Source organism: Paramormyrops kingsleyae, unplaced genomic scaffold (genome assembly GCF_048594095.1).
Source record: "Paramormyrops kingsleyae isolate MSU_618 unplaced genomic scaffold, PKINGS_0.4 ups31, whole genome shotgun sequence".
Lineage (NCBI taxonomy): Eukaryota > Metazoa > Chordata > Actinopteri > Osteoglossiformes > Mormyridae > Paramormyrops > Paramormyrops kingsleyae.
In genome coordinates this window covers 765,821-792,878 of record NW_027325969.1, presented here as the reverse complement: position 1 = coordinate 792,878, position 27,058 = coordinate 765,821, and the positions used below count along the sequence as shown (strand labels likewise).

The 27,058-nt window shown below is 55.9% G+C and overlaps 57 non-coding genes across 57 annotated transcripts; all 57 read right to left on the bottom strand.

Annotated features, from left to right (window-relative positions):
* Positions 1–9: 9 nt before the first annotated feature.
* On the bottom strand, positions 10–200 carry LOC140584105 (U2 spliceosomal RNA). The gene has a single exon (XR_011986141.1). It is a non-coding gene; the product is annotated as a U2 spliceosomal RNA (small nuclear RNA).
* Positions 201–394: 194 nt separating this feature from the next.
* Positions 395–508, bottom strand: LOC140584831 (U5 spliceosomal RNA). The gene has a single exon (XR_011986793.1). It is a non-coding gene; the product is annotated as a U5 spliceosomal RNA (small nuclear RNA).
* Positions 509–966: 458 nt separating this feature from the next.
* Positions 967–1,154, bottom strand: LOC140584112 (U2 spliceosomal RNA). The gene has a single exon (XR_011986148.1). It is a non-coding gene; the product is annotated as a U2 spliceosomal RNA (small nuclear RNA).
* A 195-nt stretch (positions 1,155–1,349) lies between these two features.
* LOC140584830 (U5 spliceosomal RNA) lies at positions 1,350–1,463 on the bottom strand. Its single transcript, XR_011986792.1, has one exon. It is a non-coding gene; the product is annotated as a U5 spliceosomal RNA (small nuclear RNA).
* A 426-nt stretch (positions 1,464–1,889) lies between these two features.
* LOC140585327 (U2 spliceosomal RNA) lies at positions 1,890–2,081 on the bottom strand. The gene has a single exon (XR_011987287.1). It is a non-coding gene; the product is annotated as a U2 spliceosomal RNA (small nuclear RNA).
* A 194-nt stretch (positions 2,082–2,275) lies between these two features.
* On the bottom strand, positions 2,276–2,390 carry LOC140584968 (U5 spliceosomal RNA). The gene has a single exon (XR_011986930.1). It is a non-coding gene; the product is annotated as a U5 spliceosomal RNA (small nuclear RNA).
* Positions 2,391–2,820: 430 nt separating this feature from the next.
* On the bottom strand, positions 2,821–3,012 carry LOC140585326 (U2 spliceosomal RNA). Its single transcript, XR_011987286.1, has one exon. It is a non-coding gene; the product is annotated as a U2 spliceosomal RNA (small nuclear RNA).
* Positions 3,013–3,206: 194 nt separating this feature from the next.
* On the bottom strand, positions 3,207–3,320 carry LOC140584828 (U5 spliceosomal RNA). Its single transcript, XR_011986790.1, has one exon. It is a non-coding gene; the product is annotated as a U5 spliceosomal RNA (small nuclear RNA).
* Positions 3,321–3,757: 437 nt separating this feature from the next.
* LOC140584103 (U2 spliceosomal RNA) lies at positions 3,758–3,950 on the bottom strand. The gene has a single exon (XR_011986139.1). It is a non-coding gene; the product is annotated as a U2 spliceosomal RNA (small nuclear RNA).
* A 194-nt stretch (positions 3,951–4,144) lies between these two features.
* On the bottom strand, positions 4,145–4,258 carry LOC140584827 (U5 spliceosomal RNA). The gene has a single exon (XR_011986789.1). It is a non-coding gene; the product is annotated as a U5 spliceosomal RNA (small nuclear RNA).
* A 437-nt stretch (positions 4,259–4,695) lies between these two features.
* On the bottom strand, positions 4,696–4,886 carry LOC140584084 (U2 spliceosomal RNA). Its single transcript, XR_011986120.1, has one exon. It is a non-coding gene; the product is annotated as a U2 spliceosomal RNA (small nuclear RNA).
* Positions 4,887–5,082: 196 nt separating this feature from the next.
* On the bottom strand, positions 5,083–5,196 carry LOC140584826 (U5 spliceosomal RNA). The gene has a single exon (XR_011986788.1). It is a non-coding gene; the product is annotated as a U5 spliceosomal RNA (small nuclear RNA).
* Positions 5,197–5,620: 424 nt separating this feature from the next.
* Positions 5,621–5,811, bottom strand: LOC140584101 (U2 spliceosomal RNA). The gene has a single exon (XR_011986137.1). It is a non-coding gene; the product is annotated as a U2 spliceosomal RNA (small nuclear RNA).
* A 195-nt stretch (positions 5,812–6,006) lies between these two features.
* Positions 6,007–6,121, bottom strand: LOC140584963 (U5 spliceosomal RNA). The gene has a single exon (XR_011986925.1). It is a non-coding gene; the product is annotated as a U5 spliceosomal RNA (small nuclear RNA).
* Positions 6,122–6,545: 424 nt separating this feature from the next.
* On the bottom strand, positions 6,546–6,736 carry LOC140584109 (U2 spliceosomal RNA). The gene has a single exon (XR_011986145.1). It is a non-coding gene; the product is annotated as a U2 spliceosomal RNA (small nuclear RNA).
* Positions 6,737–6,931: 195 nt separating this feature from the next.
* LOC140584825 (U5 spliceosomal RNA) lies at positions 6,932–7,045 on the bottom strand. Its single transcript, XR_011986787.1, has one exon. It is a non-coding gene; the product is annotated as a U5 spliceosomal RNA (small nuclear RNA).
* Positions 7,046–7,494: 449 nt separating this feature from the next.
* Positions 7,495–7,685, bottom strand: LOC140585108 (U2 spliceosomal RNA). The gene has a single exon (XR_011987068.1). It is a non-coding gene; the product is annotated as a U2 spliceosomal RNA (small nuclear RNA).
* Positions 7,686–7,879: 194 nt separating this feature from the next.
* On the bottom strand, positions 7,880–7,992 carry LOC140584971 (U5 spliceosomal RNA). Its single transcript, XR_011986933.1, has one exon. It is a non-coding gene; the product is annotated as a U5 spliceosomal RNA (small nuclear RNA).
* Positions 7,993–8,418: 426 nt separating this feature from the next.
* LOC140584997 (U2 spliceosomal RNA) lies at positions 8,419–8,609 on the bottom strand. Its single transcript, XR_011986957.1, has one exon. It is a non-coding gene; the product is annotated as a U2 spliceosomal RNA (small nuclear RNA).
* A 194-nt stretch (positions 8,610–8,803) lies between these two features.
* On the bottom strand, positions 8,804–8,917 carry LOC140584824 (U5 spliceosomal RNA). The gene has a single exon (XR_011986786.1). It is a non-coding gene; the product is annotated as a U5 spliceosomal RNA (small nuclear RNA).
* Positions 8,918–9,343: 426 nt separating this feature from the next.
* Positions 9,344–9,535, bottom strand: LOC140585325 (U2 spliceosomal RNA). The gene has a single exon (XR_011987285.1). It is a non-coding gene; the product is annotated as a U2 spliceosomal RNA (small nuclear RNA).
* Positions 9,536–9,731: 196 nt separating this feature from the next.
* LOC140584823 (U5 spliceosomal RNA) lies at positions 9,732–9,845 on the bottom strand. Its single transcript, XR_011986785.1, has one exon. It is a non-coding gene; the product is annotated as a U5 spliceosomal RNA (small nuclear RNA).
* Positions 9,846–10,260: 415 nt separating this feature from the next.
* LOC140585323 (U2 spliceosomal RNA) lies at positions 10,261–10,452 on the bottom strand. The gene has a single exon (XR_011987283.1). It is a non-coding gene; the product is annotated as a U2 spliceosomal RNA (small nuclear RNA).
* A 195-nt stretch (positions 10,453–10,647) lies between these two features.
* Positions 10,648–10,761, bottom strand: LOC140584822 (U5 spliceosomal RNA). The gene has a single exon (XR_011986784.1). It is a non-coding gene; the product is annotated as a U5 spliceosomal RNA (small nuclear RNA).
* A 425-nt stretch (positions 10,762–11,186) lies between these two features.
* On the bottom strand, positions 11,187–11,378 carry LOC140585322 (U2 spliceosomal RNA). Its single transcript, XR_011987282.1, has one exon. It is a non-coding gene; the product is annotated as a U2 spliceosomal RNA (small nuclear RNA).
* Positions 11,379–11,573: 195 nt separating this feature from the next.
* Positions 11,574–11,687, bottom strand: LOC140584821 (U5 spliceosomal RNA). Its single transcript, XR_011986783.1, has one exon. It is a non-coding gene; the product is annotated as a U5 spliceosomal RNA (small nuclear RNA).
* A 427-nt stretch (positions 11,688–12,114) lies between these two features.
* LOC140585321 (U2 spliceosomal RNA) lies at positions 12,115–12,306 on the bottom strand. Its single transcript, XR_011987281.1, has one exon. It is a non-coding gene; the product is annotated as a U2 spliceosomal RNA (small nuclear RNA).
* A 195-nt stretch (positions 12,307–12,501) lies between these two features.
* LOC140584820 (U5 spliceosomal RNA) lies at positions 12,502–12,615 on the bottom strand. The gene has a single exon (XR_011986782.1). It is a non-coding gene; the product is annotated as a U5 spliceosomal RNA (small nuclear RNA).
* A 451-nt stretch (positions 12,616–13,066) lies between these two features.
* LOC140585320 (U2 spliceosomal RNA) lies at positions 13,067–13,258 on the bottom strand. The gene has a single exon (XR_011987280.1). It is a non-coding gene; the product is annotated as a U2 spliceosomal RNA (small nuclear RNA).
* A 195-nt stretch (positions 13,259–13,453) lies between these two features.
* Positions 13,454–13,567, bottom strand: LOC140584819 (U5 spliceosomal RNA). The gene has a single exon (XR_011986781.1). It is a non-coding gene; the product is annotated as a U5 spliceosomal RNA (small nuclear RNA).
* Positions 13,568–14,016: 449 nt separating this feature from the next.
* On the bottom strand, positions 14,017–14,208 carry LOC140585319 (U2 spliceosomal RNA). The gene has a single exon (XR_011987279.1). It is a non-coding gene; the product is annotated as a U2 spliceosomal RNA (small nuclear RNA).
* Positions 14,209–14,403: 195 nt separating this feature from the next.
* On the bottom strand, positions 14,404–14,517 carry LOC140584817 (U5 spliceosomal RNA). The gene has a single exon (XR_011986779.1). It is a non-coding gene; the product is annotated as a U5 spliceosomal RNA (small nuclear RNA).
* A 426-nt stretch (positions 14,518–14,943) lies between these two features.
* LOC140585318 (U2 spliceosomal RNA) lies at positions 14,944–15,135 on the bottom strand. The gene has a single exon (XR_011987278.1). It is a non-coding gene; the product is annotated as a U2 spliceosomal RNA (small nuclear RNA).
* Positions 15,136–15,330: 195 nt separating this feature from the next.
* On the bottom strand, positions 15,331–15,444 carry LOC140584816 (U5 spliceosomal RNA). The gene has a single exon (XR_011986778.1). It is a non-coding gene; the product is annotated as a U5 spliceosomal RNA (small nuclear RNA).
* A 425-nt stretch (positions 15,445–15,869) lies between these two features.
* Positions 15,870–16,061, bottom strand: LOC140585317 (U2 spliceosomal RNA). The gene has a single exon (XR_011987277.1). It is a non-coding gene; the product is annotated as a U2 spliceosomal RNA (small nuclear RNA).
* A 195-nt stretch (positions 16,062–16,256) lies between these two features.
* LOC140584815 (U5 spliceosomal RNA) lies at positions 16,257–16,370 on the bottom strand. Its single transcript, XR_011986777.1, has one exon. It is a non-coding gene; the product is annotated as a U5 spliceosomal RNA (small nuclear RNA).
* Positions 16,371–16,802: 432 nt separating this feature from the next.
* On the bottom strand, positions 16,803–16,994 carry LOC140585316 (U2 spliceosomal RNA). Its single transcript, XR_011987276.1, has one exon. It is a non-coding gene; the product is annotated as a U2 spliceosomal RNA (small nuclear RNA).
* Positions 16,995–17,189: 195 nt separating this feature from the next.
* LOC140584814 (U5 spliceosomal RNA) lies at positions 17,190–17,303 on the bottom strand. Its single transcript, XR_011986776.1, has one exon. It is a non-coding gene; the product is annotated as a U5 spliceosomal RNA (small nuclear RNA).
* A 426-nt stretch (positions 17,304–17,729) lies between these two features.
* On the bottom strand, positions 17,730–17,921 carry LOC140585315 (U2 spliceosomal RNA). Its single transcript, XR_011987275.1, has one exon. It is a non-coding gene; the product is annotated as a U2 spliceosomal RNA (small nuclear RNA).
* Positions 17,922–18,116: 195 nt separating this feature from the next.
* On the bottom strand, positions 18,117–18,230 carry LOC140584813 (U5 spliceosomal RNA). The gene has a single exon (XR_011986775.1). It is a non-coding gene; the product is annotated as a U5 spliceosomal RNA (small nuclear RNA).
* A 425-nt stretch (positions 18,231–18,655) lies between these two features.
* LOC140585314 (U2 spliceosomal RNA) lies at positions 18,656–18,847 on the bottom strand. The gene has a single exon (XR_011987274.1). It is a non-coding gene; the product is annotated as a U2 spliceosomal RNA (small nuclear RNA).
* Positions 18,848–19,042: 195 nt separating this feature from the next.
* LOC140584812 (U5 spliceosomal RNA) lies at positions 19,043–19,156 on the bottom strand. The gene has a single exon (XR_011986774.1). It is a non-coding gene; the product is annotated as a U5 spliceosomal RNA (small nuclear RNA).
* Positions 19,157–19,583: 427 nt separating this feature from the next.
* LOC140585312 (U2 spliceosomal RNA) lies at positions 19,584–19,775 on the bottom strand. Its single transcript, XR_011987272.1, has one exon. It is a non-coding gene; the product is annotated as a U2 spliceosomal RNA (small nuclear RNA).
* A 195-nt stretch (positions 19,776–19,970) lies between these two features.
* On the bottom strand, positions 19,971–20,084 carry LOC140584811 (U5 spliceosomal RNA). Its single transcript, XR_011986773.1, has one exon. It is a non-coding gene; the product is annotated as a U5 spliceosomal RNA (small nuclear RNA).
* Positions 20,085–20,530: 446 nt separating this feature from the next.
* Positions 20,531–20,722, bottom strand: LOC140585311 (U2 spliceosomal RNA). The gene has a single exon (XR_011987271.1). It is a non-coding gene; the product is annotated as a U2 spliceosomal RNA (small nuclear RNA).
* A 195-nt stretch (positions 20,723–20,917) lies between these two features.
* Positions 20,918–21,031, bottom strand: LOC140584810 (U5 spliceosomal RNA). The gene has a single exon (XR_011986772.1). It is a non-coding gene; the product is annotated as a U5 spliceosomal RNA (small nuclear RNA).
* Positions 21,032–21,457: 426 nt separating this feature from the next.
* LOC140585310 (U2 spliceosomal RNA) lies at positions 21,458–21,649 on the bottom strand. Its single transcript, XR_011987270.1, has one exon. It is a non-coding gene; the product is annotated as a U2 spliceosomal RNA (small nuclear RNA).
* Positions 21,650–21,844: 195 nt separating this feature from the next.
* Positions 21,845–21,958, bottom strand: LOC140584809 (U5 spliceosomal RNA). The gene has a single exon (XR_011986771.1). It is a non-coding gene; the product is annotated as a U5 spliceosomal RNA (small nuclear RNA).
* A 428-nt stretch (positions 21,959–22,386) lies between these two features.
* On the bottom strand, positions 22,387–22,578 carry LOC140585309 (U2 spliceosomal RNA). Its single transcript, XR_011987269.1, has one exon. It is a non-coding gene; the product is annotated as a U2 spliceosomal RNA (small nuclear RNA).
* A 195-nt stretch (positions 22,579–22,773) lies between these two features.
* LOC140584808 (U5 spliceosomal RNA) lies at positions 22,774–22,887 on the bottom strand. Its single transcript, XR_011986770.1, has one exon. It is a non-coding gene; the product is annotated as a U5 spliceosomal RNA (small nuclear RNA).
* Positions 22,888–23,314: 427 nt separating this feature from the next.
* Positions 23,315–23,506, bottom strand: LOC140585308 (U2 spliceosomal RNA). Its single transcript, XR_011987268.1, has one exon. It is a non-coding gene; the product is annotated as a U2 spliceosomal RNA (small nuclear RNA).
* A 195-nt stretch (positions 23,507–23,701) lies between these two features.
* Positions 23,702–23,815, bottom strand: LOC140584806 (U5 spliceosomal RNA). The gene has a single exon (XR_011986768.1). It is a non-coding gene; the product is annotated as a U5 spliceosomal RNA (small nuclear RNA).
* A 427-nt stretch (positions 23,816–24,242) lies between these two features.
* LOC140585307 (U2 spliceosomal RNA) lies at positions 24,243–24,434 on the bottom strand. The gene has a single exon (XR_011987267.1). It is a non-coding gene; the product is annotated as a U2 spliceosomal RNA (small nuclear RNA).
* Positions 24,435–24,629: 195 nt separating this feature from the next.
* Positions 24,630–24,743, bottom strand: LOC140584805 (U5 spliceosomal RNA). Its single transcript, XR_011986767.1, has one exon. It is a non-coding gene; the product is annotated as a U5 spliceosomal RNA (small nuclear RNA).
* Positions 24,744–25,170: 427 nt separating this feature from the next.
* Positions 25,171–25,362, bottom strand: LOC140585306 (U2 spliceosomal RNA). Its single transcript, XR_011987266.1, has one exon. It is a non-coding gene; the product is annotated as a U2 spliceosomal RNA (small nuclear RNA).
* Positions 25,363–25,557: 195 nt separating this feature from the next.
* On the bottom strand, positions 25,558–25,671 carry LOC140584804 (U5 spliceosomal RNA). The gene has a single exon (XR_011986766.1). It is a non-coding gene; the product is annotated as a U5 spliceosomal RNA (small nuclear RNA).
* A 427-nt stretch (positions 25,672–26,098) lies between these two features.
* On the bottom strand, positions 26,099–26,291 carry LOC140584135 (U2 spliceosomal RNA). Its single transcript, XR_011986165.1, has one exon. It is a non-coding gene; the product is annotated as a U2 spliceosomal RNA (small nuclear RNA).
* Between the last annotated feature and the right edge of the window lie 767 nt (positions 26,292–27,058).

Here is a 27,058-nt window from a genome sequence, read left to right as displayed (position 1 = left end):
AGGGGGCAGTAGAGGTGCACCATTCCCGGAAGCACTGCAATACCGGGTCGATGCGTGGAGCGGACGGGGCAAGCCCACTTCCGGCTCCCTGTTCCAAAAATCCGTTTAATATGTGGTCCCCTCCATGGGGGACGTATCAGATATTAAACTGATAAGAACAGATACTACACTTGATCTTAGCCAAAAGGCCGAGAAGCGATACCCACAAATTGCGCCCCGCCGGGCGCCGGCATGCGGGATGCCGACGGAGCTGGCGCGGCTCAGCCCTCACCAGCCCCTCTGGCAGGTGTCGCCCGGCGAGTCCACGCGTGATCCAGGGAGACCACAGCCGCGCCACCGGGCACCTAACGCCAGCCGCTAAGCGGGCCCAGTCTTCCTTTGACAGCAGCAGTGCAGCTCTGCTTGGGCAGAGCCTCCAAAAATACCATGAACTCATCGCTATCCCTCTCCACGGAAATCTTTAGTAAAAGGCGAAAGATTTATACGGGATGAAGAGAGACCCGAGTCGATATGGGGCCGCCGCCAAGCCCGTCGCCGTTAGCCGGGCCTGCGTGACGCCCCCGCTCGGAGTAGAATGCCCAGGGGCGTCGCAGCCGCCGTCCTCGGGGCCCCGACTCCTCCCTGTCCTCCTGTCCTCTCAAAAGACAGCAATCATTTTAACAAACATGAGGGGAAATTCAAAAGGCAAAGATGACATCATGCCTTACCTCAGCGCAGCTGTCCACCGCACAAACAGTGTGTCACCTTCCTTTAAAAAAAAAAAAAAAAAAAAAAAAAAAAAGAAAAACGGCGGGAAACGGGGGCCACGCACAGACAGGGCCCCCCCCTCACAGCACTCAGTCTATTAGTCACTCACTCACTCACTCACTCACTCACTCACTCACTCACTCACTCACTCACTCAGTCAGTCAGTCAGTCAGTCAGTCAGTCAGTCAGTCAGTTCTGCCTTTCGACAACAGGGGGCAGTAGAGGTGCACCATTCCCGGAAGCACTGCAATACCGGGTCGATGCGTGGAGCGGACGGGCAAGCCCCACTTCCGGCTCCCTGTTCCAAAATCCGTTTATATGTGGTCCCCTCCATGGGGGACGTATCAGATATTAAACTGATAAGAACAGATACTACACTTGATCTTAGCCAAAGGCCGAGAAGCGATACCCACAAATTGCGCCCCGCCGGGCGCCGGCATGCGGGATGCCGACGGAGCTGGCGCGGCTCAGCCCTCACCAGCCCCTCTGGCAGGTGTCGCCCGGCGAGTCCACGCGTGATCCAGGGAGACCACAGCCGCGCCACCGGGCACCTAACGCCAGCCGCTAAGCCGGGCCCAGTCTTCCTTTGACAGCAGCAGTGCAGCTCTGCTTGGGCAGAGCCTCCAAAAATACCATGAACTCATCGCTATCCCTCTCCACGGAAATCTTTAGTAAAAGGCGAAAGATTTATACGGGATGAAGAGAGACCCGAGTCGATATGGGGCCGCCGCCAAGCCCGCCGCCGTTAGCCGGGCCTGCGTGACGCCCCCGCTCGGAGTAGAATGCCCAGGGGCGTCGCAGCCGCCGTCCTCGGGGCCCCGACTCCTCCCTGTCCTCCTGTCCTCTCAAAAGACAGCAATCATTTTAACAAACATGAGGGGAAATTCAAAAGGCAAAGATGACATCATGCCTTACCTCAGCGCAGCTGTCCACCGCACAAACAGTGTGTCACCTTCCTTTAAAAAAAAAAAAAAAAAAAAAAAAAAAAGAAAAACGGCGGGAAACGGGGGCCACGCACAGACAGGGCCCCCCCCTCACAGCACTCAGTCTATTAGTCACTCACTCACTCACTCACTCACTCACTCACTCAGTCAGTCAGTCAGTCAGTCAGTCAGTTCTGCCTTTCGACAACAGGGGGCCAGTAGAGGTGCACCATTCCCGGAAGCACTGCAATACCGGGTCGATGCGTGGAGCGGACGGGGCAAGCCCCACTTCCGGCTCCCTGTTCCAAAAATCCGTTTAATATGTGGTCCCCTCCATGGGGGACGTATCAGATATTAAACTGATAAGAACAGATACTACACTTGATCTTAGCCAAAAGGCCGAGAAGCGATACCCACAAATTGCGCCCCGCCGGGCGCCGGCATGCGGGATGCCGACGGAGCTGGCGCGGCTCAGCCCTCACCAGCCCTCTGGCAGGTGTCGCCCGGCGAGTCCACGCGTGATCCAGGGAGACCACAGCCGCGCCACCGGGCACCTAACGCCAGCCGCTAAGCCGGGCCCAGTCTTCCTTTGACAGCAGCAGTGCAGCTCTGCTTGGGCAGAGCCTCCAAAAATACCATGAACTCATCGCTATCCCTCTCCCACGGAAATCTTTAGTAAAAGGCGAAAGATTTATACGGGATGAAGAGAGACCCGAGTCGATATGGGGCCGCCGCCAAGCCCGCCGCCGTTAGCCGGGCCTGCGTGACGCCCCCGCTCGGAGTAGAATGCCCAGGGGCGTCGCAGCCGCCGTCCTCGGGGCCCCGACTCCTCCCTGTCCTCCTGTCCTCTCAAAAGACAGCAATCATTTTAACAAACATGAGGGGAAATTCAAAAGGCAAAGATGACATCATGCCTTACCTCAGCGCAGCTGTCCACCGCACAAACAGTGTGTCACCTTCCTTTAAAAAAAAAAAAAAAAAAAAAAAAAAAAGAAAAACGGCGGGAAACGGGGGCCACGCACAGACAGGGCCCCCCCCCTCACAGCACTCAGTCTATTAGTCACTCACTCACTCACTCACTCACTCAGTCAGTCAGTCAGTCAGTCAGTCAGTCAGTCAGTCAGTTCTGCCTTTCGACAACAGGGGGCAGTAGAGGTGCACCATTCCCGGAAGCACTGCAATACCGGGTCGATGCGTGGAGCGGACGGGGCAAGCCCCACTTCCGGCTCCCTGTTCCAAAAATCCGTTTAATATGTGGTCCCCTCCATGGGGGACGTATCAGATATTAAACTGATAAGAACAGATACTACACTTGATCTTAGCCAAAAGGCCGAGAAGCGATACCCACAAATTGCGCCCCGCCGGGCGCCGGCATGCGGGATGCCGACGGAGCTGGCGCGGCTCAGCCCTCACCAGCCCCTCTGGCAGGTGTCGCCCGGCGAGTCCACGCGTGATCCAGGGAGACCACAGCCGCGCCACCGGGCACCTAACGCCAGCCGCTAAGCCGGGCCCAGTCTTCTTTGACAGCAGCAGTGCAGCTCTGCTTGGGCAGAGCCTCCAAAAATACCATGAACTCATCGCTATCCCTCTCCACGGAAATCTTTAGTAAAAGGCGAAAGATTTATACGGGATGAAGAGAGACCCGAGTCGATATGGGGCCGCCGCCAAGCCCGCCGCCGTTAGCCGGGCCTGCGTGACGCCCCCGCTCGGAGTAGAATGCCCAGGGGCGTCGCAGCCGCCGTCCTCGGGGCCCCGACTCCTCCCTGTCCTCCTGTCCTCTCAAAAGACAGCAATCATTTTAACAAACATGAGGGGAAATTCAAAAGGCAAAGATGACATCATGCCTTACCTCAGCGCAGCTGTCCACCGCACAAACAGTGTGTCACCTTCCTTTAAAAAAAAAAAAAAAAAAAAAAAAAAAAGAAAAACGGCGGGAAACGGGGGCCACGCACAGACAGGGCCCCCCCCCTCACAGCACTCAGTCTATTAGTCACTCACTCACTCACTCACTCACTCACTCACTCACTCAGTCAGTCAGTCAGTCAGTCAGTCAGTCAGTCAGTTCTGCCTTTCGACAACAGGGGCAGTAGAGGTGCACCATTCCCGGAAGCACTGCAATACCGGGTCGATGCGTGGAGCGGACGGGGCAAGCCCCACTTCCGGCTCCCTGTTCCAAAAATCCGTTTAATATGTGGTCCCCTCCATGGGGGACGTATCAGATATTAAAACTGATAAGAACAGATACTACACTTGATCTTAGCCAAAAGGCCGAGAAGCGATACCCACAAATTGCGCCCCGCCGGCGCCGGCATGCGGGATGCCGACGGAGCTGGCGCGGCTCAGCCCTCACCAGCCCCTCTGGCAGGTGTCGCCCGGCGAGTCCACGCGTGATCCAGGGAGACCACAGCCGCGCCACCGGGCACCTAACGCCAGCCGCTAAGCCGGGCCCAGTCTTCCTTTGACAGCAGCAGTGCAGCTCTGCTTGGGCAGAGCCTCCAAAAATACCATGAACTCATCGCTATCCCTCTCCACGGAAATCTTTAGTAAAAGGCGAAAGATTTATACGGGATGAAGAGAGACCCGAGTCGATATGGGGCCGCCGCCAAGCCCGCCGCCGTTAGCCGGGCCTGCGTGACGCCCCCGCTCGGAGTAGAATGCCCAGGGGCGTCGCAGCCGCCGTCCTCGGGGCCCCGACTCCTCCCTGTCCTCCTGTCCTCTCAAAAGACAGCAATCATTTTAACAAACATGAGGGGAAATTCAAAAGGCAAAGATGACATCATGCCTTACCTCAGCGCAGCTGTCCACCGCACAAACAGTGTGTCACCTTCCTTTAAAAAAAAAAAAAAAAAAAAAAAAAAAAAAGAAAAACGGCGGGAAACGGGGGCCACGCACAGACAGGGCCCCCCCCCTCACAGCACTCAGTCTATTAGTCACACCACTCACTCACTCACTCACTCACTCACTCACTCACTCAGTCAGTCAGTCAGTCAGTCAGTCAGTTCTGCCTTTCGACAACAGGGGGCAGTAGAGGTGCACCATTCCCGGAAGCACTGCAATACCGGGTCGATGCGTGGAGCGGACGGGGCAAGCCCCACTTCCGGCTCCCTGTTCCAAAAATCCGTTTAATATGTGTCCCCTCCATGGGGGACGTATCAGATATTAAACTGATAAGAACAGATACTACACTTGATCTTAGCCAAAAGGCCGAGAAGCGATACCCACAAATTGCGCCCCGCCGGGCGCCGGCATGCGGGATGCCGACGGAGCTGGCGCGGCTCAGCCCTCACCAGCCCCTCTGGCAGGTGTCGCCCGGCGAGTCCACGCGTGATCCAGGGAGACCACAGCCGCGCCACCGGGCACCTAACGCCAGCCGCTAAGCCGGGCCCAGTCTTCCCTTTGACAGCAGCAGTGCAGCTCTGCTTGGGCAGAGCCTCCAAAAATACCATGAACTCATCGCTATCCCTCTCCACGGAAATCTTTAGTAAAAGGCGAAAGATTTATACGGGATGAAGAGAGACCCGAGTCGATATGGGGCCGCCGCCAAGCCCGCCGCCGTTAGCCGGGCCTGCGTGACGCCCCCGCTCGGAGTAGAATGCCCAGGGGCGTCGCAGCCGCCGTCCTCGGGGCCCCGACTCCTCCCTGTCCTCCTGTCCTCTCAAAAGACAGCAATCATTTTAACAAACATGAGGGGAAATTCAAAAGGCAAAGATGACATCATGCCTTACCTCAGCGCAGCTGTCCACCGCACAAACAGTGTGTCACCTTCCTTTAAAAAAAAAAAAAAAAAAAAAAAAAAAAAGAAAACGGCGGAAACGGGGCCACGCACAGACAGGGCCCCCCCCTCACAGCACTCAGTCTATTAGTCACTCACTCACTCACTCACTCACTCAGTCAGTCAGTCAGTCCAGTCAGTCAGTCAGTCAGTTCTGCCTTTCGACAACAGGGGGCAGTAGAGGTGCACCATTCCGGAAGCACTGCAATACCGGGTCGATGCGTGGAGCGGACGGGGCAAGCCCCACTTCCGGCTCCCTGTTCCAAAAATCCGTTTAATATGTGGTCCCCTCCATGGGGGACGTATCAGATATTAAACTGATAAGAACAGATACTACACTTGATCTTAGCCAAAAGGCCGAGAAGCGATACCCACAAATTGCGCCCCGCCGGGCGCCGGCATGCGGGATGCCGACGGAGCTGGCGCGGCTCAGCCCTCACCAGCCCCTCTGGCAGGTGTCGCCCGGCGAGTCCACGCGTGATCCAGGGAGACCACAGCCGCGCCACCGGGCACCTAACGCCAGCCGCTAAGCCGGGCCCAGTCTTCCTTTGACAGCAGCAGTGCAGCTCTGCTTTGGGCAGAGCCTCCAAAAATACCATGAACTCATCGCTATCCCTCTCCACGGAAATCTTTAGTAAAAGGCGAAAGATTTATACGGGATGAAGAGAGACCCGAGTCGATATGGGGCCGCCGCCAAGCCCGCCGCCGTAGCGGGCCTGCGTGACGCCCCCGCTCGGAGTAGAATGCCCAGGGGCGTCGCAGCCGCCGTCCTCGGGGCCCCGACTCCTCCCTGTCCTCCTGTCCTCTCAAAAGACAGCAATCATTTTAACAAACATGAGGGGAAATTCAAAAGGCAAAGATGACATCATGCCTTACCTCAGCGCAGCTGTCCACCGCACAAACAGTGTGTCACCTTCCTTTAAAAAAAAAAAAAAAAAAAAAAAAAAAGAAAAACGGCGGGAAACGGGGGCCACGCACAGACAGGGCCCCCCCCCTCACAGCACTCAGTCTATTAGTCACTCACTCACTCACTCACTCACTCAGTCAGTCAGTCAGTCAGTCAGTCAGTCAGTCAGTTCTGCCTTTCGACAACAGGGGGCAGTTAGAGGTGCACCATTCCCGGAAGCACTGCAATACCGGGTCGATGCGTGGAGCGGACGGGGCAAGCCCCACTTCCGGCTCCCTGTTCCAAAATCCGTTTAATATGTGGTCCCCTCCATGGGGGACGTATCAGATATTAAACTGATAAGAACAGATACTACACTTGATCTTAGCCAAAAGGCCGAGAAGCGATACCCACAAATTGCGCCCCGCCGGGCGCCGGCATGCGGGATGCCGACGGAGCTGGCGCGGCTCAGCCCTCACCAGCCCCTCTGGCAGGTGTCGCCCGGCGAGTCCACGCGTGATCCAGGGAGACCACAGCCGCGCCACCGGGCACCTAACGCCAGCCGCTAAGCCGGGCCCAGTCTTCCTTTGACAGCAGCAGTGCAGCTCTGCTTGGGCAGAGCCTCCAAAAATACCATGAACTCATCGCTATCCCTCTCCACGGAAATCTTTAGTAAAAGGCGAAAGATTTATACGGGATGAAGAGAGACCCGAGTCGATATGGGGCCGCCGCCAAGCCCGCCGCCGTTAGCCGGGCCTGCGTGACGCCCCCGCTCGGAGTAGAATGCCCAGGGGCGTCGCAGCCGCCGTCCTCGGGGCCCCGACTCCTCCCTGTCCTCCTGTCCTCTCAAAAGACAGCAATCATTTTAACAAACATGAGGGGAAATTCAAAAGGCAAAGATGACATCATGCCTTACCTCAGCGCAGCTGTCCACCGCACAAACAGTGTGTCACCTTCCTTTAAAAAAAAAAAAAAAAAAAAAAAAAAAAGAAAAACGGCGGGAAACGGGGGCCACGCACAGACAGGGCCCCCCCCTCACAGCACTCAGTCTATTAGTCACTCACTCACTCACTCACTCACTCACTCACTCACTCACTCACTCACTCAGTCAGTCAGTCAGTCAGTCAGTCAGTCAGTCAGTTCTGCCTTTCGACAACAGGGGGCAGTAGAGGTGCACCATTCCCGGAAGCACTGCAATACCGGGTCGATGCGTGGAGCGGACGGGGCAAGCCCCACTTCCGGCTCCCTGTTCCAAAAATCCGTTTAATATGTGGTCCCCTCCATGGGGACGTATCAGATATTAAACTGATAAGAACAGATACTACACTTGATCTTAGCCAAAAGGCCGAGAAGCGATACCCACAAATTGCGCCCGCCGGGCGCCGGCATGCGGGATGCCGACGGAGCTGGCGCGGCTCAGCCCTCACCAGCCCCTCTGGCAGGTGTCGCCCGGCGAGTCCACGCGTGATCCAGGGAGACCACAGCCGCGCCACCGGGCACCTAACGCCAGCCGCTAAGCCGGGCCCAGTCTTCCTTTGACAGCAGCAGTGCAGCTCTGCTTGGGCAGAGCCTCCAAAAATACCATGAACTCATCGCTATCCTCTCCACGGAAATCTTTAGTAAAAGGCGAAAGATTTATACGGGATGAAGAGAGACCCGAGTCGATATGGGGCCGCCGCCAAGCCCGCCGCCGTTAGCCGGGCCTGCGTGACGCCCCCGCTCGGAGTAGAATGCCCAGGGGCGTCGCAGCCGCCGTCCTCGGGGCCCCGACTCCTCCCTGTCCTCCTGTCCTCTCAAAAGACAGCAATCATTTTAACAAACATGAGGGGAAATTCAAAAGGCAAAGATGACATCATGCCTTACCTCAGCGCAGCTGTCCACCGCACAAACAGTGTGTCACCTTCCTTTAAAAAAAAAAAAAAAAAAAAAAAAAAAAAGAAAAACGGCGGGAAACGGGGGCCACGCACAGACAGGGCCCCCCCCCTCACAGCACTCAGTCTATTAGTCACTCACTCACTCACTCACTCACTCACTCACTCAGTCAGTCAGTCAGTCAGTCAGTCAGTTCTGCCTTTCGACAACAGGGGCAGTAGAGGTGCACCATTCCCGGAAGCACTGCAATACCGGGTCGATGCGTGGAGCGGACGGGGCAAGCCCCACTTCCGGCTCCCTGTTCCAAAAATCCGTTTAATATGTGGTCCCCTCCATGGGGACGTATCAGATATTAAACTGATAAGAACAGATACTACACTTGATCTTAGCCAAAAGGCCGAGAAGCGATACCCACAAATTGCGCCCCGCCGGGCGCCGGCATGCGGGATGCCGACGGAGCTGGCGCGGCTCAGCCCTCACCAGCCCTCTGGCAGGTGTCGCCCGGCGAGTCCACGCGTGATCCAGGGAGACCACAGCCGCGCCACCGGGCACCTAACGCCAGCCGCTAAGCCGGGCCCAGTCTTCCTTTGACAGCAGCAGTGCAGCTCTGCTTGGGCAGAGCCTCCAAAAATACCATGAACTCATCGCTATCCCTCTCCACGGAAATCTTTAGTAAAAGGCGAAAGATTTATACGGGATGAAGAGAGACCCGAGTCGATATGGGGCCGCCGCCAAGCCCGCCGCCGTTAGCCGGGCCTGCGTGACGCCCCCGCTCGGAGTAGAATGCCCAGGGGCGTCGCAGCCGCCGTCCTCGGGGCCCCGACTCCTCCCTGTCCTCCTGTCCTCTCAAAAGACAGCAATCATTTTAACAAACATGAGGGGAAATTCAAAAGGCAAAGATGACATCATGCCTTACCTCAGCGCAGCTGTCCACCGCACAAACAGTGTGTCACCTTCCTTTAAAAAAAAAAAAAAAAAAAAAAAAAAAAAGAAAAACGGCGGGAAACGGGGGCCACGCACAGACAGGGCCCCCCCCTCACAGCACTCAGTCTATTAGTCACTCACTCACTCACTCACTCACTCAGTCAGTCAGTCAGTCAGTCAGTCAGTCAGTCAGTTCTGCCTTTCGACAACAGGGGGCAGTAGAGGTGCACCATTCCCGGAAGCACTGCAATACCGGGTCGATGCGTGGAGCGGACGGGGCAAGCCCCACTTCCGGCTCCCTGTTCCAAAAATCCGTTTAATATGTGGTCCCCTCCATGGGGGACGTATCAGATATTAAACTGATAAGAACAGATACTACACTTGATCTTAGCCAAAAGGCCGAGAAGCGATACCCACAAATTGCGCCCCGCCGGGCGCCGGCATGCGGGATGCCGGACGGAGCTGGCGCGGCTCAGCCCTCACCAGCCCCTCTGGCAGGTGTCGCCCGGCGAGTCCACGCGTGATCCAGGGAGACCACAGCCGCGCCACCGGGCACCTAACGCCAGCCGCTAAGCCGGGCCCAGTCTTCCTTTGACAGCAGCAGTGCAGCTCTGCTTGGGCAGAGCCTCCAAAAATACCATGAACTCATCGCTATCCCTCTCCACGGAAATCTTTAGTAAAAGGCGAAAGATTTATACGGGATGAAGAGAGACCCGAGTCGATATGGGGCCGCCGCCAAGCCCGCCGCCGTTAGCCGGGCCTGCGTGACGCCCCCGCTCGGAGTAGAATGCCCAGGGGCGTCGCAGCCGCCGTCCTCGGGGCCCCGACTCCTCCCTGTCCTCCTGTCCTCTCAAAAGACAGCAATCATTTTAACAAACATGAGGGGAAATTCAAAAGGCAAAGATGACATCATGCCTTACCTCAGCGCAGCTGTCCACCGCACAAACAGTGTGTCACCTTCCTTTAAAAAAAAAAAAAAAAAAAAAAAAAAAAGAAAAACGGCGGGAAACGGGGCCACGCACAGACAGGGCCCCCCCCTCACAGCACTCAGTCTATTAGTCACTCACTCACTCACTCAGTCAGTCAGTCAGTCAGTCAGTCAGTCAGTCAGTTCTGCCTTTCGACAACAGGGGCAGTAGAGGTGCACCATTCCCGGAAGCACTGCAATACCGGGTCGATGCGTGGAGCGGACGGGGCAAGCCCCACTTCCGGCTCCCTGTTCCAAAAATCCGTTTAATATGTGGTCCCCTCCATGGGGGACGTATCAGATATTAAACTGATAAGAACAGATACTACACTTGATCTTAGCCAAAAGGCCGAGAAGCGATACCCACAAATTGCGCCCCGCCGGGCGCCGGCATGCGGGATGCCGACGGAGCTGGCGCGGCTCAGCCCTCACCAGCCCCTCTGGCAGGTGTCGCCCGGCGAGTCCACGCGTGATCCAGGGAGACCACAGCCGCGCCACCGGGCACCTAACGCCAGCCGCTAAGCCGGGCCCAGTCTTCCTTTGACAGCAGCAGTGCAGCTCTGCTTGGGCAGAGCCTCCAAAAATACCATGAACTCATCGCTATCCCTCTCCACGGAAATCTTTAGTAAAAGGCGAAAGATTTATACGGGATGAAGAGAGACCCGAGTCGATATGGGGCCGCCGCCAAGCCCGCCGCCGTTAGCCGGGCCTGCGTGACGCCCCCGCTCGGAGTAGAATGCCCAGGGGCGTCGCAGCCGCCGTCCTCGGGGCCCCGACTCCTCCCTGTCCTCCTGTCCTCTCAAAAGACAGCAATCATTTTAACAAACATGAGGGGAAATTCAAAAGGCAAAGATGACATCATGCCTTACCTCAGCGCAGCTGTCCACCGCACAAACAGTGTGTCACCTTCCTTTAAAAAAAAAAAAAAAAAAAAAAAAAAAAGAAAACGGCGGGAAACGGGGGCCACGCACAGACAGGGCCCCCCCCCTCACAGCACTCAGTCTATTAGTCACTCACTCACTCACTCACTCACTCACTCACTCAGTCAGTCAGTCAGTCAGTCAGTCAGTTCTGCCTTTCGACAACAGGGGGCAGTAGAGGTGCACCATTCCCGGAAGCACTGCAATACCGGGTCGATGCGTGGAGCGGACGGGGCAAGCCCCACTTCCGGCTCCCTGTTCCAAAAATCCGTTTAATATGTGGTCCCCTCCATGGGGGACGTATCAGATATTAAACTGATAAGAACAGATACTACACTTGATCTTAGCCAAAAGGCCGAGAAGCGATACCCACAAATTGCGCCCCGCCGGGCGCCGGCATGCGGGATGCCGACGGAGCTGGCGCGGCTCAGCCCTCACCAGCCCCTCTGGCAGGTGTCGCCCGGCGAGTCCACGCGTGATCCAGGGAGACCACAGCCGCGCCACCGGGCACCTAACGCCAGCCGCTAAGCCGGGCCCAGTCTTCCTTTGACAGCAGCAGTGCAGCTCTGCTTGGGCAGAGCCTCCAAAAATACCATGAACTCATCGCTATCCCTCTCCACGGAAATCTTTAGTAAAAGGCGAAAGATTTATACGGGATGAAGAGAGACCCGAGTCGATATGGGGCCGCCGCCAAGCCCGCCGCCGTTAGCCGGGCCTGCGTGACGCCCCCGCTCGGAGTAGAATGCCCAGGGGCGTCGCAGCCGCCGTCCTCGGGGCCCCGACTCCTCCCTGTCCTCCTGTCCTCTCAAAAGACAGCAATCATTTTAACAAACATGAGGGGAAATTCAAAAGGCAAAGATGACATCATGCCTTACCTCAGCGCAGCTGTCCACCGCACAAACAGTGTGTCACCTTCCTTTAAAAAAAAAAAAAAAAAAAAAAAAAAAAAGAAAAACGGCGGGAAACGGGGGCCACGCACAGACAGGGCCCCCCCCCTCACAGCACTCAGTCTATTAGTCACTCACTCACTCACTCACTCACTCACTCACTCAGTCAGTCAGTCAGTCAGTCAGTCAGTTCTGCCTTTCGACAACAGGGGGCAGTAGAGGTGCACCATTCCCGGAAGCACTGCAATACCGGGTCGATGCGTGGAGCGGACGGGGCAAGCCCCACTTCCGGCTCCCTGTTCCAAAAATCCGTTTAATATGTGGTCCCCTCCATGGGGGACGTATCAGATATTAAACTGATAAGAACAGATACTACACTTGATCTTAGCCAAAAGGCCGAGAAGCGATACCCACAAATTGCGCCCCGCCGGGCGCCGGCATGCGGGATGCCGACGGAGCTGGCGCGGCTCAGCCCTCACCAGCCCCTCTGGCAGGTGTCGCCCGGCGAGTCCACGCGTGATCCAGGGAGACCACAGCCGCGCCACCGGGCACCTAACGCCAGCCGCTAAGCCGGGCCCAGTCTTCCTTTGACAGCAGCAGTGCAGCTCTGCTTGGGCAGAGCCTCCAAAAATACCATGAACTCATCGCTATCCCTCTCCACGGAAATCTTTAGTAAAAGGCGAAAGATTTATACGGGATGAAGAGAGACCCGAGTCGATATGGGGCCGCCGCCAAGCCCGCCGCCGTTAGCCGGGCCTGCGTGACGCCCCCGCTCGGAGTAGAATGCCCAGGGGCGTCGCAGCCGCCGTCCTCGGGGCCCCGACTCCTCCCTGTCCTCCTGTCCTCTCAAAAGACAGCAATCATTTTAACAAACATGAGGGGAAATTCAAAAGGCAAAGATGACATCATGCCTTACCTCAGCGCAGCTGTCCACCGCACAAACAGTGTGTCACCTTCCTTTAAAAAAAAAAAAAAAAAAAAAAAAAAAAAGAAAAACGGCGGGAAACGGGGGCCACGCACAGACAGGGCCCCCCCCCTCACAGCACTCAGTCTATTAGTCACTCACTCACTCACTCACTCACTCACTCACTCACTCACTCACTCACTCAGTCAGTCAGTCAGTCAGTCAGTCAGTCAGTCAGTTCTGCCTTTCGACAACAGGGGGCAGTAGAGGTGCACCATTCCCGGAAGCACTGCAATACCGGGTCGATGCGTGGAGCGGACGGGGCAAGCCCCACTTCCGGCTCCCTGTTCCAAAAATCCGTTTAATATGTGGTCCCCTCCATGGGGGACGTATCAGATATTAAACTGATAAGAACAGATACTACACTTGATCTTAGCCAAAAGGCCGAGAAGCGATACCCACAAATTGCGCCCCGCCGGGCGCCGGCATGCGGGATGCCGACGGAGCTGGCGCGGCTCAGCCCTCACCAGCCCCTCTGGCAGGTGTCGCCCGGCGAGTCCACGCGTGATCCAGGGAGACCACAGCCGCGCCACCGGGCACCTAACGCCAGCCGCTAAGCCGGGCCCAGTCTTCCTTTGACAGCAGCAGTGCAGCTCTGCTTGGGCAGAGCCTCCAAAAATACCATGAACTCATCGCTATCCCTCTCCACGGAAATCTTTAGTAAAAGGCGAAAGATTTATACGGGATGAAGAGAGACCCGAGTCGATATGGGGCCGCCGCCAAGCCCGCCGCCGTTAGCCGGGCCTGCGTGACGCCCCCGCTCGGAGTAGAATGCCCAGGGGCGTCGCAGCCGCCGTCCTCGGGGCCCCGACTCCTCCCTGTCCTCCTGTCCTCTCAAAAGACAGCAATCATTTTAACAAACATGAGGGGAAATTCAAAAGGCAAAGATGACATCATGCCTTACCTCAGCGCAGCTGTCCACCGCACAAACAGTGTGTCACCTTCCTTTAAAAAAAAAAAAAAAAAAAAAAAAAAAGAAAAACGGCGGGAAACGGGGGCCACGCACAGACAGGGCCCCCCCCCTCACAGCACTCAGTCTATTAGTCACTCACTCACTCACTCACTCACTCACTCACTCACTCACTCACTCACTCAGTCAGTCAGTCAGTCAGTCAGTCAGTCAGTCAGTTCTGCCTTTCGACAACAGGGGGCAGTAGAGGTGCACCATTCCCGGAAGCACTGCAATACCGGGTCGATGCGTGGAGCGGACGGGGCAAGCCCCACTTCCGGCTCCCTGTTCCAAAAATCCGTTTAATATGTGGTCCCCTCCATGGGGGACGTATCAGATATTAAACTGATAAGAACAGATACTACACTTGATCTTAGCCAAAAGGCCGAGAAGCGATACCCACAAATTGCGCCCCGCCGGGCGCCGGCATGCGGGATGCCGACGGAGCTGGCGCGGCTCAGCCCTCACCAGCCCCTCTGGCAGGTGTCGCCCGGCGAGTCCACGCGTGATCCAGGGAGACCACAGCCGCGCCACCGGGCACCTAACGCCAGCCGCTAAGCCGGGCCCAGTCTTCCTTTGACAGCAGCAGTGCAGCTCTGCTTGGGCAGAGCCTCCAAAAATACCATGAACTCATCGCTATCCCTCTCCACGGAAATCTTTAGTAAAAGGCGAAAGATTTATACGGGATGAAGAGAGACCCGAGTCGATATGGGGCCGCCGCCAAGCCCGCCGCCGTTAGCCGGGCCTGCGTGACGCCCCCGCTCGGAGTAGAATGCCCAGGGGCGTCGCAGCCGCCGTCCTCGGGGCCCCGACTCCTCCCTGTCCTCCTGTCCTCTCAAAAGACAGCAATCATTTTAACAAACATGAGGGGAAATTCAAAAGGCAAAGATGACATCATGCCTTACCTCAGCGCAGCTGTCCACCGCACAAACAGTGTGTCACCTTCCTTTAAAAAAAAAAAAAAAAAAAAAAAAAAAAGAAAAACGGCGGGAAACGGGGGCCACGCACAGACAGGGCCCCCCCCCTCACAGCACTCAGTCTATTAGTCACTCACTCACTCACTCACTCACTCAGTCAGTCAGTCAGTCAGTCAGTCAGTCAGTCAGTTCTGCCTTTCGACAACAGGGGGCAGTAGAGGTGCACCATTCCCGGAAGCACTGCAATACCGGGTCGATGCGTGGAGCGGACGGGGCAAGCCCCACTTCCGGCTCCCTGTTCCAAAAATCCGTTTAATATGTGGTCCCCTCCATGGGGGACGTATCAGATATTAAACTGATAAGAACAGATACTACACTTGATCTTAGCCAAAAGGCCGAGAAGCGATACCCACAAATTGCGCCCCGCCGGGCGCCGGCATGCGGGATGCCGACGGAGCTGGCGCGGCTCAGCCCTCACCAGCCCCTCTGGCAGGTGTCGCCCGGCGAGTCCACGCGTGATCCAGGGAGACCACAGCCGCGCCACCGGGCACCTAACGCCAGCCGCTAAGCCGGGCCCAGTCTTCCTTTGACAGCAGCAGTGCAGCTCTGCTTGGGCAGAGCCTCCAAAAATACCATGAACTCATCGCTATCCCTCTCCACGGAAATCTTTAGTAAAAGGCGAAAGATTTATACGGGATGAAGAGAGACCCGAGTCGATATGGGGCCGCCGCCAAGCCCGCCGCCGTTAGCCGGGCCTGCGTGACGCCCCCGCTCGGAGTAGAATGCCCAGGGGCGTCGCAGCCGCCGTCCTCGGGGCCCCGACTCCTCCCTGTCCTCCTGTCCTCTCAAAAGACAGCAATCATTTTAACAAACATGAGGGGAAATTCAAAAGGCAAAGATGACATCATGCCTTACCTCAGCGCAGCTGTCCACCGCACAAACAGTGTGTCACCTTCCTTTAAAAAAAAAAAAAAAAAAAAAAAAAAAGAAAAACGGCGGGAAACGGGGGCCACGCACAGACAGGGCCCCCCCCCTCACAGCACTCAGTCTATTAGTCACTCACTCACTCACTCACTCACTCACTCACTCAGTCAGTCAGTCAGTCAGTCAGTCAGTTCTGCCTTTCGACAACAGGGGGCAGTAGAGGTGCACCATTCCCGGAAGCACTGCAATACCGGGTCGATGCGTGGAGCGGACGGGGCAAGCCCCACTTCCGGCTCCCTGTTCCAAAAATCCGTTTAATATGTGGTCCCCTCCATGGGGGACGTATCAGATATTAAACTGATAAGAACAGATACTACACTTGATCTTAGCCAAAAGGCCGAGAAGCGATACCCACAAATTGCGCCCCGCCGGGCGCCGGCATGCGGGATGCCGACGGAGCTGGCGCGGCTCAGCCCTCACCAGCCCCTCTGGCAGGTGTCGCCCGGCGAGTCCACGCGTGATCCAGGGAGACCACAGCCGCGCCACCGGGCACCTAACGCCAGCCGCTAAGCCGGGCCCAGTCTTCCTTTGACAGCAGCAGTGCAGCTCTGCTTGGGCAGAGCCTCCAAAAATACCATGAACTCATCGCTATCCCTCTCCACGGAAATCTTTAGTAAAAGGCGAAAGATTTATACGGGATGAAGAGAGACCCGAGTCGATATGGGGCCGCCGCCAAGCCCGCCGCCGTTAGCCGGGCCTGCGTGACGCCCCCGCTCGGAGTAGAATGCCCAGGGGCGTCGCAGCCGCCGTCCTCGGGGCCCCGACTCCTCCCTGTCCTCCTGTCCTCTCAAAAGACAGCAATCATTTTAACAAACATGAGGGGAAATTCAAAAGGCAAAGATGACATCATGCCTTACCTCAGCGCAGCTGTCCACCGCACAAACAGTGTGTCACCTTCCTTTAAAAAAAAAAAAAAAAAAAAAAAAAAAAAAGAAAAACGGCGGGAAACGGGGGCCACGCACAGACAGGGCCCCCCCCCTCACAGCACTCAGTCTATTAGTCACTCACTCACTCACTCACTCACTCACTCAGTCAGTCAGTCAGTCAGTCAGTCAGTCAGTCAGTTCTGCCTTTCGACAACAGGGGGCAGTAGAGGTGCACCATTCCCGGAAGCACTGCAATACCGGGTCGATGCGTGGAGCGGACGGGGCAAGCCCCACTTCCGGCTCCCTGTTCCAAAAATCCGTTTAATATGTGGTCCCCTCCATGGGGGACGTATCAGATATTAAACTGATAAGAACAGATACTACACTTGATCTTAGCCAAAAGGCCGAGAAGCGATACCCACAAATTGCGCCCCGCCGGGCGCCGGCATGCGGGATGCCGACGGAGCTGGCGCGGCTCAGCCCTCACCAGCCCCTCTGGCAGGTGTCGCCCGGCGAGTCCACGCGTGATCCAGGGAGACCACAGCCGCGCCACCGGGCACCTAACGCCAGCCGCTAAGCCGGGCCCAGTCTTCCTTTGACAGCAGCAGTGCAGCTCTGCTTGGGCAGAGCCTCCAAAAATACCATGAACTCATCGCTATCCCTCTCCACGGAAATCTTTAGTAAAAGGCGAAAGATTTATACGGGATGAAGAGAGACCCGAGTCGATATGGGGCCGCCGCCAAGCCCGCCGCCGTTAGCCGGGCCTGCGTGACGCCCCCGCTCGGAGTAGAATGCCCAGGGGCGTCGCAGCCGCCGTCCTCGGGGCCCCGACTCCTCCCTGTCCTCCTGTCCTCTCAAAAGACAGCAATCATTTTAACAAACATGAGGGGAAATTCAAAAGGCAAAGATGACATCATGCCTTACCTCAGCGCAGCTGTCCACCGCACAAACAGTGTGTCACCTTCCTTTAAAAAAAAAAAAAAAAAAAAAAAAAAAAGAAAAACGGCGGGAAACGGGGGCCACGCACAGACAGGGCCCCCCCCCTCACAGCACTCAGTCTATTAGTCACTCACTCACTCACTCACTCACTCAGTCAGTCAGTCAGTCAGTCAGTCAGTCAGTCAGTTCTGCCTTTCGACAACAGGGGGCAGTAGAGGTGCACCATTCCCGGAAGCACTGCAATACCGGGTCGATGCGTGGAGCGGACGGGGCAAGCCCCACTTCCGGCTCCCTGTTCCAAAAATCCGTTTAATATGTGGTCCCCTCCATGGGGGACGTATCAGATATTAAACTGATAAGAACAGATACTACACTTGATCTTAGCCAAAAGGCCGAGAAGCGATACCCACAAATTGCGCCCCGCCGGGCGCCGGCATGCGGGATGCCGACGGAGCTGGCGCGGCTCAGCCCTCACCAGCCCCTCTGGCAGGTGTCGCCCGGCGAGTCCACGCGTGATCCAGGGAGACCACAGCCGCGCCACCGGGCACCTAACGCCAGCCGCTAAGCCGGGCCCAGTCTTCCTTTGACAGCAGCAGTGCAGCTCTGCTTGGGCAGAGCCTCCAAAAATACCATGAACTCATCGCTATCCCTCTCCACGGAAATCTTTAGTAAAAGGCGAAAGATTTATACGGGATGAAGAGAGACCCGAGTCGATATGGGGCCGCCGCCAAGCCCGCCGCCGTTAGCCGGGCCTGCGTGACGCCCCCGCTCGGAGTAGAATGCCCAGGGGCGTCGCAGCCGCCGTCCTCGGGGCCCCGACTCCTCCCTGTCCTCCTGTCCTCTCAAAAGACAGCAATCATTTTAACAAACATGAGGGGAAATTCAAAAGGCAAAGATGACATCATGCCTTACCTCAGCGCAGCTGTCCACCGCACAAACAGTGTGTCACCTTCCTTTAAAAAAAAAAAAAAAAAAAAAAAAAAAGAAAAACGGCGGGAAACGGGGGCCACGCACAGACAGGGCCCCCCCCCTCACAGCACTCAGTCTATTAGTCACTCACTCACTCACTCACTCACTCACTCACTCAGTCAGTCAGTCAGTCAGTCAGTCAGTTCTGCCTTTCGACAACAGGGGGCAGTAGAGGTGCACCATTCCCGGAAGCACTGCAATACCGGGTCGATGCGTGGAGCGGACGGGGCAAGCCCCACTTCCGGCTCCCTGTTCCAAAAATCCGTTTAATATGTGGTCCCCTCCATGGGGGACGTATCAGATATTAAACTGATAAGAACAGATACTACACTTGATCTTAGCCAAAAGGCCGAGAAGCGATACCCACAAATTGCGCCCCGCCGGGCGCCGGCATGCGGGATGCCGACGGAGCTGGCGCGGCTCAGCCCTCACCAGCCCCTCTGGCAGGTGTCGCCCGGCGAGTCCACGCGTGATCCAGGGAGACCACAGCCGCGCCACCGGGCACCTAACGCCAGCCGCTAAGCCGGGCCCAGTCTTCCTTTGACAGCAGCAGTGCAGCTCTGCTTGGGCAGAGCCTCCAAAAATACCATGAACTCATCGCTATCCCTCTCCACGGAAATCTTTAGTAAAAGGCGAAAGATTTATACGGGATGAAGAGAGACCCGAGTCGATATGGGGCCGCCGCCAAGCCCGCCGCCGTTAGCCGGGCCTGCGTGACGCCCCCGCTCGGAGTAGAATGCCCAGGGGCGTCGCAGCCGCCGTCCTCGGGGCCCCGACTCCTCCCTGTCCTCCTGTCCTCTCAAAAGACAGCAATCATTTTAACAAACATGAGGGGAAATTCAAAAGGCAAAGATGACATCATGCCTTACCTCAGCGCAGCTGTCCACCGCACAAACAGTGTGTCACCTTCCTTTAAAAAAAAAAAAAAAAAAAAAAAAAAAAAGAAAAACGGCGGGAAACGGGGGCCACGCACAGACAGGGCCCCCCCCCTCACAGCACTCAGTCTATTAGTCACTCACTCACTCACTCACTCACTCACTCACTCAGTCAGTCAGTCAGTCAGTCAGTCAGTTCTGCCTTTCGACAACAGGGGGCAGTAGAGGTGCACCATTCCCGGAAGCACTGCAATACCGGGTCGATGCGTGGAGCGGACGGGGCAAGCCCCACTTCCGGCTCCCTGTTCCAAAAATCCGTTTAATATGTGGTCCCCTCCATGGGGGACGTATCAGATATTAAACTGATAAGAACAGATACTACACTTGATCTTAGCCAAAAGGCCGAGAAGCGATACCCACAAATTGCGCCCCGCCGGGCGCCGGCATGCGGGATGCCGACGGAGCTGGCGCGGCTCAGCCCTCACCAGCCCCTCTGGCAGGTGTCGCCCGGCGAGTCCACGCGTGATCCAGGGAGACCACAGCCGCGCCACCGGGCACCTAACGCCAGCCGCTAAGCCGGGCCCAGTCTTCCTTTGACAGCAGCAGTGCAGCTCTGCTTGGGCAGAGCCTCCAAAAATACCATGAACTCATCGCTATCCCTCTCCACGGAAATCTTTAGTAAAAGGCGAAAGATTTATACGGGATGAAGAGAGACCCGAGTCGATATGGGGCCGCCGCCAAGCCCGCCGCCGTTAGCCGGGCCTGCGTGACGCCCCCGCTCGGAGTAGAATGCCCAGGGGCGTCGCAGCCGCCGTCCTCGGGGCCCCGACTCCTCCCTGTCCTCCTGTCCTCTCAAAAGACAGCAATCATTTTAACAAACATGAGGGGAAATTCAAAAGGCAAAGATGACATCATGCCTTACCTCAGCGCAGCTGTCCACCGCACAAACAGTGTGTCACCTTCCTTTAAAAAAAAAAAAAAAAAAAAAAAAAAAAGAAAAACGGCGGGAAACGGGGGCCACGCACAGACAGGGCCCCCCCCCTCACAGCACTCAGTCTATTAGTCACTCACTCACTCACTCACTCACTCACTCACTCACTCACTCACTCACTCACTCAGTCAGTCAGTCAGTCAGTCAGTCAGTTCTGCCTTTCGACAACAGGGGGCAGTAGAGGTGCACCATTCCCGGAAGCACTGCAATACCGGGTCGATGCGTGGAGCGGACGGGGCAAGCCCCACTTCCGGCTCCCTGTTCCAAAAATCCGTTTAATATGTGGTCCCCTCCATGGGGGACGTATCAGATATTAAACTGATAAGAACAGATACTACACTTGATCTTAGCCAAAAGGCCGAGAAGCGATACCCACAAATTGCGCCCCGCCGGGCGCCGGCATGCGGGATGCCGACGGAGCTGGCGCGGCTCAGCCCTCACCAGCCCCTCTGGCAGGTGTCGCCCGGCGAGTCCACGCGTGATCCAGGGAGACCACAGCCGCGCCACCGGGCACCTAACGCCAGCCGCTAAGCCGGGCCCAGTCTTCCTTTGACAGCAGCAGTGCAGCTCTGCTTGGGCAGAGCCTCCAAAAATACCATGAACTCATCGCTATCCCTCTCCACGGAAATCTTTAGTAAAAGGCGAAAGATTTATACGGGATGAAGAGAGACCCGAGTCGATATGGGGCCGCCGCCAAGCCCGCCGCCGTTAGCCGGGCCTGCGTGACGCCCCCGCTCGGAGTAGAATGCCCAGGGGCGTCGCAGCCGCCGTCCTCGGGGCCCCGACTCCTCCCTGTCCTCCTGTCCTCTCAAAAGACAGCAATCATTTTAACAAACATGAGGGGAAATTCAAAAGGCAAAGATGACATCATGCCTTACCTCAGCGCAGCTGTCCACCGCACAAACAGTGTGTCACCTTCCTTTAAAAAAAAAAAAAAAAAAAAAAAAAAAAGAAAAACGGCGGGAAACGGGGGCCACGCACAGACAGGGCCCCCCCCCTCACAGCACTCAGTCTATTAGTCACTCACTCACTCACTCACTCACTCAGTCAGTCAGTCAGTCAGTCAGTCAGTCAGTCAGTTCTGCCTTTCGACAACAGGGGGCAGTAGAGGTGCACCATTCCCGGAAGCACTGCAATACCGGGTCGATGCGTGGAGCGGACGGGGCAAGCCCCACTTCCGGCTCCCTGTTCCAAAAATCCGTTTAATATGTGGTCCCCTCCATGGGGGACGTATCAGATATTAAACTGATAAGAACAGATACTACACTTGATCTTAGCCAAAAGGCCGAGAAGCGATACCCACAAATTGCGCCCCGCCGGGCGCCGGCATGCGGGATGCCGACGGAGCTGGCGCGGCTCAGCCCTCACCAGCCCCTCTGGCAGGTGTCGCCCGGCGAGTCCACGCGTGATCCAGGGAGACCACAGCCGCGCCACCGGGCACCTAACGCCAGCCGCTAAGCCGGGCCCAGTCTTCCTTTGACAGCAGCAGTGCAGCTCTGCTTGGGCAGAGCCTCCAAAAATACCATGAACTCATCGCTATCCCTCTCCACGGAAATCTTTAGTAAAAGGCGAAAGATTTATACGGGATGAAGAGAGACCCGAGTCGATATGGGGCCGCCGCCAAGCCCGCCGCCGTTAGCCGGGCCTGCGTGACGCCCCCGCTCGGAGTAGAATGCCCAGGGGCGTCGCAGCCGCCGTCCTCGGGGCCCCGACTCCTCCCTGTCCTCCTGTCCTCTCAAAAGACAGCAATCATTTTAACAAACATGAGGGGAAATTCAAAAGGCAAAGATGACATCATGCCTTACCTCAGCGCAGCTGTCCACCGCACAAACAGTGTGTCACCTTCCTTTAAAAAAAAAAAAAAAAAAAAAAAAAAAAAAGAAAAACGGCGGGAAACGGGGGCCACGCACAGACAGGGCCCCCCCCCTCACAGCACTCAGTCTATTAGTCACTCACTCACTCACTCACTCACTCACTCACTCAGTCAGTCAGTCAGTCAGTCAGTCAGTTCTGCCTTTCGACAACAGGGGGCAGTAGAGGTGCACCATTCCCGGAAGCACTGCAATACCGGGTCGATGCGTGGAGCGGACGGGGCAAGCCCCACTTCCGGCTCCCTGTTCCAAAAATCCGTTTAATATGTGGTCCCCTCCATGGGGGACGTATCAGATATTAAACTGATAAGAACAGATACTACACTTGATCTTAGCCAAAAGGCCGAGAAGCGATACCCACAAATTGCGCCCCGCCGGGCGCCGGCATGCGGGATGCCGACGGAGCTGGCGCGGCTCAGCCCTCACCAGCCCCTCTGGCAGGTGTCGCCCGGCGAGTCCACGCGTGATCCAGGGAGACCACAGCCGCGCCACCGGGCACCTAACGCCAGCCGCTAAGCCGGGCCCAGTCTTCCTTTGACAGCAGCAGTGCAGCTCTGCTTGGGCAGAGCCTCCAAAAATACCATGAACTCATCGCTATCCCTCTCCACGGAAATCTTTAGTAAAAGGCGAAAGATTTATACGGGATGAAGAGAGACCCGAGTCGATATGGGGCCGCCGCCAAGCCCGCCGCCGTTAGCCGGGCCTGCGTGACGCCCCCGCTCGGAGTAGAATGCCCAGGGGCGTCGCAGCCGCCGTCCTCGGGGCCCCGACTCCTCCCTGTCCTCCTGTCCTCTCAAAAGACAGCAATCATTTTAACAAACATGAGGGGAAATTCAAAAGGCAAAGATGACATCATGCCTTACCTCAGCGCAGCTGTCCACCGCACAAACAGTGTGTCACCTTCCTTTAAAAAAAAAAAAAAAAAAAAAAAAAAAAAGAAAAACGGCGGGAAACGGGGGCCACGCACAGACAGGGCCCCCCCCCTCACAGCACTCAGTCTATTAGTCACTCACTCACTCACTCACTCACTCAGTCAGTCAGTCAGTCAGTCAGTCAGTCAGTCAGTTCTGCCTTTCGACAACAGGGGGCAGTAGAGGTGCACCATTCCCGGAAGCACTGCAATACCGGGTCGATGCGTGGAGCGGACGGGGCAAGCCCCACTTCCGGCTCCCTGTTCCAAAAATCCGTTTAATATGTGGTCCCCTCCATGGGGGACGTATCAGATATTAAACTGATAAGAACAGATACTACACTTGATCTTAGCCAAAAGGCCGAGAAGCGATACCCACAAATTGCGCCCCGCCGGGCGCCGGCATGCGGGATGCCGACGGAGCTGGCGCGGCTCAGCCCTCACCAGCCCCTCTGGCAGGTGTCGCCCGGCGAGTCCACGCGTGATCCAGGGAGACCACAGCCGCGCCACCGGGCACCTAACGCCAGCCGCTAAGCCGGGCCCAGTCTTCCTTTGACAGCAGCAGTGCAGCTCTGCTTGGGCAGAGCCTCCAAAAATACCATGAACTCATCGCTATCCCTCTCCACGGAAATCTTTAGTAAAAGGCGAAAGATTTATACGGGATGAAGAGAGACCCGAGTCGATATGGGGCCGCCGCCAAGCCCGCCGCCGTTAGCCGGGCCTGCGTGACGCCCCCGCTCGGAGTAGAATGCCCAGGGGCGTCGCAGCCGCCGTCCTCGGGGCCCCGACTCCTCCCTGTCCTCCTGTCCTCTCAAAAGACAGCAATCATTTTAACAAACATGAGGGGAAATTCAAAAGGCAAAGATGACATCATGCCTTACCTCAGCGCAGCTGTCCACCGCACAAACAGTGTGTCACCTTCCTTTAAAAAAAAAAAAAAAAAAAAAAAAAAAAAGAAAAACGGCGGGAAACGGGGGCCACGCACAGACAGGGCCCCCCCCCTCACAGCACTCAGTCTATTAGTCACTCACTCACTCACTCACTCACTCACTCACTCAGTCAGTCAGTCAGTCAGTCAGTCAGTTCTGCCTTTCGACAACAGGGGGCAGTAGAGGTGCACCATTCCCGGAAGCACTGCAATACCGGGTCGATGCGTGGAGCGGACGGGGCAAGCCCCACTTCCGGCTCCCTGTTCCAAAAATCCGTTTAATATGTGGTCCCCTCCATGGGGGACGTATCAGATATTAAACTGATAAGAACAGATACTACACTTGATCTTAGCCAAAAGGCCGAGAAGCGATACCCACAAATTGCGCCCCGCCGGGCGCCGGCATGCGGGATGCCGACGGAGCTGGCGCGGCTCAGCCCTCACCAGCCCCTCTGGCAGGTGTCGCCCGGCGAGTCCACGCGTGATCCAGGGAGACCACAGCCGCGCCACCGGGCACCTAACGCCAGCCGCTAAGCCGGGCCCAGTCTTCCTTTGACAGCAGCAGTGCAGCTCTGCTTGGGCAGAGCCTCCAAAAATACCATGAACTCATCGCTATCCCTCTCCACGGAAATCTTTAGTAAAAGGCGAAAGATTTATACGGGATGAAGAGAGACCCGAGTCGATATGGGGCCGCCGCCAAGCCCGCCGCCGTTAGCCGGGCCTGCGTGACGCCCCCGCTCGGAGTAGAATGCCCAGGGGCGTCGCAGCCGCCGTCCTCGGGGCCCCGACTCCTCCCTGTCCTCCTGTCCTCTCAAAAGACAGCAATCATTTTAACAAACATGAGGGGAAATTCAAAAGGCAAAGATGACATCATGCCTTACCTCAGCGCAGCTGTCCACCGCACAAACAGTGTGTCACCTTCCTTTAAAAAAAAAAAAAAAAAAAAAAAAAAAAAGAAAAACGGCGGGAAACGGGGGCCACGCACAGACAGGGCCCCCCCCCTCACAGCACTCAGTCTATTAGTCACTCACTCACTCACTCACTCACTCACTCACTCAGTCAGTCAGTCAGTCAGTCAGTCAGTTCTGCCTTTCGACAACAGGGGGCAGTAGAGGTGCACCATTCCCGGAAGCACTGCAATACCGGGTCGATGCGTGGAGCGGACGGGGCAAGCCCCACTTCCGGCTCCCTGTTCCAAAAATCCGTTTAATATGTGGTCCCCTCCATGGGGGACGTATCAGATATTAAACTGATAAGAACAGATACTACACTTGATCTTAGCCAAAAGGCCGAGAAGCGATACCCACAAATTGCGCCCCGCCGGGCGCCGGCATGCGGGATGCCGACGGAGCTGGCGCGGCTCAGCCCTCACCAGCCCCTCTGGCAGGTGTCGCCCGGCGAGTCCACGCGTGATCCAGGGAGACCACAGCCGCGCCACCGGGCACCTAACGCCAGCCGCTAAGCCGGGCCCAGTCTTCCTTTGACAGCAGCAGTGCAGCTCTGCTTGGGCAGAGCCTCCAAAAATACCATGAACTCATCGCTATCCCTCTCCACGGAAATCTTTAGTAAAAGGCGAAAGATTTATACGGGATGAAGAGAGACCCGAGTCGATATGGGGCCGCCGCCAAGCCCGCCGCCGTTAGCCGGGCCTGCGTGACGCCCCCGCTCGGAGTAGAATGCCCAGGGGCGTCGCAGCCGCCGTCCTCGGGGCCCCGACTCCTCCCTGTCCTCCTGTCCTCTCAAAAGACAGCAATCATTTTAACAAACATGAGGGGAAATTCAAAAGGCAAAGATGACATCATGCCTTACCTCAGCGCAGCTGTCCACCGCACAAACAGTGTGTCACCTTCCTTTAAAAAAAAAAAAAAAAAAAAAAAAAAAAAGAAAAACGGCGGGAAACGGGGGCCACGCACAGACAGGGCCCCCCCCCTCACAGCACTCAGTCTATTAGTCACTCACTCACTCACTCACTCACTCAGTCAGTCAGTCAGTCAGTCAGTCAGTCAGTCAGTTCTGCCTTTCGACAACAGGGGGCAGTAGAGGTGCACCATTCCCGGAAGCACTGCAATACCGGGTCGATGCGTGGAGCGGACGGGGCAAGCCCCACTTCCGGCTCCCTGTTCCAAAAATCCGTTTAATATGTGGTCCCCTCCATGGGGGACGTATCAGATATTAAACTGATAAGAACAGATTTTTTTTTTTTTTTTTCCATACTTTATTAAACAGTTCTGCACATCATTTAAATCAACACAACCTGATCAAAACATATAAACATCAAACCTACACTTTTAAAATTGGCATCGTCATCCATGCATATTAAAACAACCTTTCCAGCATACATCATAAACAAATATTACAACAATGTAAAAGGTTGAAATTTTTAACATAATACACATCAATGGCAATTCAATAGAATCATAATAATAAGACATATTAAAACAGTATTAAACAAACAAATTATGCAGAACTATATACCATAAAATAATCAAAACAGTAATAAAATCAACAATTAAAATTACACACATTTACCCTTTAATTACATTCATCTGGCCATTTCTACAAATAAAATGTCACCTCAAATGCAAGCCATTAAAAAGTTAAAACCTTAAAAGAGGAACAGACCCACAGACCACAAATTTCAAACACAAGGGTCGGGTTAAAACAGGGTTATACACCATCCACACACATAAAATCTGAGACTTCGGGCATAAAATACGGTTAATCACAGAAACAAAGCACACCAAATAGATTAAAATGTTAATAGATAATGTTAATATTAATAAATACGTGCTAAAAGTGATCAACCAGTAGTGCACAATAAATTCTGTACATGCAATTATTAAAAAAGTATTTAAAATACAACACACGCACAAAAAAAACAAAGCACACTCACCTAAAACCCAAAGTACCTTCTGTGTGCTCCAGAAAGGTGCGTCATGTCCACCCTGTAGAATGGAGCGTCACCACCTAAACGAAACGGGGCTAAAGCCAAAAGAG